Genomic DNA, 6,000 nt, shown 5'->3' with positions numbered 1-6,000 from the left:
TGGCTTCAGAGGGTGTGGAATGAGGCAGGTGGTGGAGGATTTGTTTGGGGTAAGGACCTGATGGATGTCTTCTGAGCCTGGACAACTCCCCCAAGGCTCATTGAAGGCTGCAGGTCCAAAATTCCTAAGAATCTGGCCCTATTTCATTCCACAGCCATAGAGCTGTGATTTTTTTGCATGTTAAGCAGAACTGGAATGAAACATCATGAGGAAAAGCTGCTGGAATAGCTGGGGAATCACTGAGGGGGCACATCCTAACCGAATGTCTCCATCATCATCCCTGGCTTCCTAGCCCTGTTTAGAGATGGTGAGCAGCTCACTGCGGCACTCAGAGATGATGTTACTGCCATTGCCTGACTGATGAATTTGGCATAAAGTTTGTCCTGGTTGCACCATTATGGTTGTCTCATTATTCGTGAGTACAAGGTCAGCGCAATTTTGTGCAAGTTACACCAGGAAATTGTTCCGAGAAAGTGTTGAGCCCATGTTGTTGGGCATTTGGGTGGGTTTACACTGGAGAGGTGCTGATGCAGGAGAGCAAGGGGGAAATCAGTGCAAAAGCACTCTCCAGGCTCAGCTCGAGCTATAGCTGTGCCAGGGAAAAAGGGGTAGCAGTCATATTCGCCTTGCCCTTACCTGCCCATGCTTTAAATCTGATCCCCATCTGGCGCAACAGAGCTGCACCTGTTCTTTTTCTGGGAATCTCTGTATCTGGGGAGATAACTCCTTGCTCTTTATTGAACTGTAGGTATTCCATCACCATGCACAGGGAGAGATTATTTACCTTACGCTTGCGCTGTCCTGTTTGTGCGTCGGCGATGAATTCACGTACAAAGCTATGTGCAGTACACAGTAAGTGCAGCATCTCTTGTAAACCCTTCTTGACCACAAACAGGGGTCCAGACAGCTTCAGCATCAATTGTTCTTAGCGACACTAACAATCAACCCAGCCTCCAGAGACTCTCCTCTTTTCCTGCACACCGTGTTTCTGTGGTGCTGAATAAGGCACCGCGCACTCTCTTGTTTTCAGATATCTTCATTCTTTAATCTTTTATGCGATCTTTGCACATGATGTATGATAAAAGGTAGGTTTTCTCCATATCCATAAATGCTGTCATGCCATAAACAGGCCATTTTGTCATCAGATAGTGCAGAAGATACTCGTACTCACTTAGCAAATGTCCTAAAGGTATGTCAAATCACGGAATTCTGTGACTGAATGCAAACTTAAATTCTTCTGATGCACCCTGCTATTACAATGTACAAAGCCCTTTCCAGTGGATGTTGTTGCAAATGGATATGTCTGGGTCAGATCCTGAAGACCCTGCCTAAGGAAAACTCCTGCTGAACTCAAGCCCTGGGTGAGAAGTGAAGTCAGACCCTCGAAGTCTGTTCAAATAAATCAGGGCTGATTATGAGAGAGTGATGAAATTGCCGTTTTTGCGCAATGATATGTACACATTTGGCTCTTTGAGTTTTTTGTAGTTACATTCATTTCAGTCATCTTGTTAAATGAAAAACAGATGCCACCATCGAGTATTAAGGCTCACAAAGATGGATTTTCACATTTCTTTTAGTGAATGCTTTTATCAATAATACACATTAAAAGGACCTGGGAAGTTTTATTACGTTAATTTAGCCACCATAAATCAACACAGAACACAAAACTCGTTTAAATTACCACCTTAGGGACAACATAGGAATGATAAAGTGTTATGTTGCAACCATTATCACAGATTTGGTGACAACGTTCTTTTTAAACACCAGTGAACTGATCACGAGAGCATTAGGAGTGATGGGCTTTGTGACGGTTTCATTCTGCTCATCCGGAGAAGACAGGAAAGCAAGGGTAGACCTGGTGCACAAGTAGCTCCCCAGGGCAGAGAAGAGGAGCTGCCCGCTAGACAGAGTTTGCTCAGCCTTAGCACAACTCATGCTTTTGCCTGGGAAAGACGCCGGTTTCCTAACCGGTGCGTCATCCTCTGGAGGAGTCTTCACGCAAAAGGGGCTTGAACTGCCGGGGGCAAACCAGTAGGAAGGACGTAACCCATGGGTGAGCGTGTGTCACCAGTTCCCCCCACCACCCAGTATCTCCATCTCTCCCTGGCTACAGAGGTAGGACTCTTTGGGGTCATGCAACAGTAACTGGTGCTTTTTAGCTCTAGGGACTGAGACCCCGGTTCGATCCCTGCTCTGTTAGCCAAGTTACCAGTGGCCACAGATGCTTTCCTAATCCAACCACAGCTTGCATCCCGCATCTCAGCCCTGCTTTACAGGAATCCCATTCAGTTGCGGAATTGCTGCCATCCTCAGACAACTGTATAATTTTGTCTTGTGAATTAATAATAATAATAATAAATAAAATTAACTATTGTTGGAATTTTTTACTACTATTATTTGTTTGTTCCATCAGTCCTTTGGCCTTTCTATGGAGTTGGCCAACAATAATGCCAAGCAGAAAATTGTTGTTTTGTTTGAATACTGTCATATGTCTCCTAAAGCTGGTATTGAGACCACCAGTTTGTTCCAGAGAGGATGTGTTCAATAACTATCAGATGATCGTGACTAACTGGTTTATGGAGTTAAGTTAGTGGCCTAAAAGTGAAAGGATTTATTTTTTTGTTTGCTTTTTTAATCTGAACACCAGTCCTCGGAGCCAGAGTTATCCCATTTTTGTCTCTCCATCAAGCTGTGGTTATACTGATTTGTCAAGATGGTTTGAAATTCTTTTCTCTGGTCCTTTGAGACCAGAAGCTTCTTTGTTCTTTAATATTTTCCTCTCCTCCGTATATTTTAGGATGGTTCTCTAACCCTGTCTTGTTAAACCTAATTGGACAGGACCTTAATCGAGGTGACTACACCAAATGTCATGTTTTCCTCTTCTCCAACCAGTACTGTACCCACTTCCAGGAGCTATTCCTTTGGAGAAACTGTTTCTTAGGAAGTATAAATGTTTGGAAAACAAATTAGCTCCAAATGTGACTAGCCACTCACCCATAAGTCATGATTTGCCTATTTTCTCATGCTTTGTTTCTTGTACCAGTCAAAGGAAAGCTAAAAACAAAATAGATTAAATGTTTTCGCAACATAGCATCAAAGGTTATAATTTTGTCCATTCACATAATTTAAACAAGATCAGACCGAGTGAATACTTGGAAGGCACCCATTCTAAACTCACCGGAAACTTAAGTATTTAACGAACCGATGTGCAGGATGGGCAGTTAGTGCTGAAGTGATGCCACAGTGTGGTTTTCAGACAAAATTGTGAAAAATTAATCATCTTGAATAGATCCGGTCAAAATGAGGGAACATTTCGTACACCAGACTTATGGGTTTGGTTAAATGAAGTGAGATTCATTCACTGCAACGTATCTTTTCAAAGAGTTTTTGAGGGAGGACATGGAGCTTTCCAATCACTGAATGTTGTTCATGTAGGGGTGGGTTTTTTTCCACTGGCTCTTCTTTTCACTGAAATGCAAAGCAAGTTTCTTGATCCCATGACACTTTTCGAAGTATTAAGTACACAGCTGAAGAAATACGCACCATGAACTAATTAGCCAGTGAAAACAAGCCCATTTTTCTGCTTGTGAATTGTCTCAGCAGAATGTGACTTTTACAAATATGGAAGCTCACAAATCCTAACACTTCGCTCATTTATTGCGCTAACAAGGAAAGGCAAGAATTCTTTGATTCGAAAGAAGAATAACGCTGGGGTTGAGGGCTTCCCCAAGCCTTTCTGATGATGCTCCAAGCCTTCAGTGACACTCTGTCCACCTCCTGCGCTGGGGACAGCACCAAAGACAGCAAGTCTTCTCCGTGGCTGCTGAAGCCCAGAGAGCCTTGGTAGGTCCCAGGCCTGCGTTCAATTAGTGTGAGAGCAAGACAGAGCGACAACTGCAAGTTCCTTCTCATGTCCAACAGGCTCGTCAAGTCAAATATGTTACATCCGTTGCACTGGCGTCCTGGTGAGCTATTACGTCATCCAGAAGGAAAACTATTCACATTTGGATCATCCAGATGCAAACCCAGGAGCTTCTTAGCGAAATTGTGTTTGAAGACATTGAATCACATGCAGTTAACATCTTCTAATAGTTGCCCAATTGCATAGCATACAAATTCAGCCTGGAGGTACTCCACTTAAACGCATTTGCACTGCTCGTGAAAACATCTATTGCTTTGTAAAGGCTAAATAAATACGTAATTGCATTTCAGTAATACATTTTTCCCCAAAACAATTCTTAAAACCACTCGCAGATAAACCCATTGCCATTTAAACTCTGTATAAAACATGAGTTTTTATTCAGGGTGAAATCCTGGCCCCAATGAAATCAATGGGAGTTTTGCCATTGACTTCAGTGGGGCCAAGATCTCTCCCTTGATGCACATGATATATTTTTCCTGACATTTAGTATGATGAAACAGCCCTGGTTCTGATTAGCCCAGGGTATAAATAGTATCAGTCAACTAGAGCAAAATTCAAATCAAACCTCAGGCATCTTTGCTGATGCTGCTTTGTTTCGGAGCGCTGTGTACTAACGAAGAGACCCAAATGGCTATTTGGAGTCAAGGACTTCATCTGAATCCCTTTCTGTGGGTGTGCATTTAACTGTAAATCAATGCATGGGCAGCAAAGGGTTAGTAATCATGGAGGCGTCTATTCATATGTCTTGTGACATACATTTTTCCAGCGTGAATTCTTCATTAAAAGAACCCTTGATGTCTCACAGCTTGTTACCAAATTGGGCCTTGACTCTTAATATAATTTAGATGTGTTTAAAATATGCTTCTCAGAAAAGCTGCCTCCACATTTATGAAAAATATATACAATAATATTAGGAAGAAATCTGCCGCTTGTTTTGGCAAGTTTTATTTTATAACATATAACAACAAATGAGAATGTGAATATATTTTAACCTGTTGCTTTATGCTTGAATCAACGGTACTGCCGGAGGACAGCAACATAGCTTGCCTTCTGAGACCATTCAATAAATTACTTGCACATTGCACAGCAGAGAAAAATATTTCTAATCTTTCCCTAAAATATGGGTTCCTTTTTTTACACAAAAGGAGAAAAAAAAAAAATGGAATGGTGTCATTACAAAGCAAAACTACCGGAGAGACAGTGACAGGGACGAATAGATGTTAAACCTAAAGGGAATCGTTGCAATCATGTCATCTACTTTACAGAGTTAATCCATAGTCTCTAGGGTCTAATTGCGTAGTTTCCCTGTAGTTTCCCTGGCCCACGCAATGCCGTCCGTAGACCATCTTCCGGACGGATGGGAAGTCTCCAGCCGGAGGGACATGGGCACTCCGGCACTGCCCTGCCACACCGCTCACCTCCCCAGCTCCCTCTTATCGCCACCGCTTCGTTATCTGCCTCTGCAACACATGTGGGGCTGCGATATTTCATGAGACATGATAGAGAATAAGGACCTGTTATTTGCCTGCTATTCAGGCAAAACTCCCACTGGCATCTATGAGCCCTTAAATAGTACAGTATGTTGCAAGTGGAATTGTTTATTGTGTTCAGTTGGAGCCGGCTACAGCCAGCTCTCACTACTGACTCAACTACACGAAAACTCGCCCTCCTGTCATCCCACACTGCAATGCTCACTGGGCCCAGTTCTGTTTCCACTTAAGTGCTGGAATAAATGGAGTCAAGGCAGCTCCACCATCTCCTTCTTCTGAATCCCGGCGCTCTTGGAAAGCAACTAGAGCGCCTGGAAGATGGAGACGGCGGCTCAGACGGCGCGCTGGTGCGAAAGGCGGTGTGATTTACACAGCCCCGCGAGCAAGGGGTGACCCAAGTGCCTGGGACCTGCTTTTGCTGCAGCTCATCCCTCTAAAACCCAGCACATCAAAAGCACGGAGCGGCTCGGAGTCAATATTGGTGGCAGGATTTAGTCTCTAGGGGCCAAACAGACAGACTGCCCCCTACTCTCATGCTTTGCACTCCAGCAGCATCCGGGCACAGCCCCTTGCTGTAGCGTTATCCCC

Source organism: Rissa tridactyla, chromosome 6, assembly GCF_028500815.1.
Source record: "Rissa tridactyla isolate bRisTri1 chromosome 6, bRisTri1.patW.cur.20221130, whole genome shotgun sequence".
Lineage (NCBI taxonomy): Eukaryota > Metazoa > Chordata > Aves > Charadriiformes > Laridae > Rissa > Rissa tridactyla.
This window is presented reverse-complemented; position numbering follows the sequence as displayed.